The sequence below is a fragment of the Penaeus monodon genome, chromosome 29 (genome assembly GCF_015228065.2).
Source record: "Penaeus monodon isolate SGIC_2016 chromosome 29, NSTDA_Pmon_1, whole genome shotgun sequence".
Classification (NCBI taxonomy): Eukaryota; Metazoa; Arthropoda; class Malacostraca; order Decapoda; family Penaeidae; genus Penaeus; species Penaeus monodon.
This window is the reverse complement of record NC_051414.1, coordinates 6210083-6210744: the sequence shown is the minus strand read 5'-3', so window position 1 is coordinate 6210744 and position 662 is coordinate 6210083. Positions and strand designations below refer to the sequence as shown.

General features: G+C 37.9%; 1 protein-coding gene across 1 annotated transcript in view; it reads left to right on the top strand.

The window, feature by feature from the left end:
• LOC119591706 (pollen-specific leucine-rich repeat extensin-like protein 1) overlaps positions 1-662 on the top strand; it is a 10898-nt gene that overhangs the window by 3498 nt on the left and 6738 nt on the right. The window lies entirely within an intron of this gene.

The window sequence follows — 662 nt, the reverse complement described above, 5'->3', positions numbered from 1 at the left end:
GTCAGCAAGAAGAAATTGAGGTCACGGTATGAATTTGAAACGGGAAAAGTGAGGATGAGGATATGTGGTGAATAGGAGGGTGGTGGAGTTACGCCAAATGTAAGAATTTCGAAGCGTAGTTCATGGGATAGGCCATTGAAATAGGTCAGTTTAGGGTCTTTGGAGCTACAGTAGGGCAGTATGAGCACGAGGTAAGTCAATAAGAATGTTTCGAAAGGGATTCAGTATGAGGGGTAGGTTCCGGTATAAGGTTTGTGAAGGGAGAGATGAGAGCCGTGGAGCCAGATTAATGTAAGGTGTTTTGAAGTTGGGTCAGGAGAGTTGAAGCTAGGTCAGTGTAAGAAGAAAGGTCACCCTTTTTTTATTCACTTGACATTTGTATCCCTTATTAACTTTTTGCAATTACAATAAGATTAGCATTAGAAAGTTTATTCTTTATGCATGGATTCTTTGAGGGGAGTGGGTCATGTTGCATACTTGTTTAGATACGGTTTTTAAAATGTCAAAATTATAAATAATCTGGTTTTGGATTTAGGTAAAAATAACATTTTAGATATAAATGGAAGCTTTTAGCTAATACTGTTTTTCCATATATATTTTCCCCCCATGACGGTTTATAACTTAACATCTCCCCTATCCATCAATGAAATAGAAATGCGCCG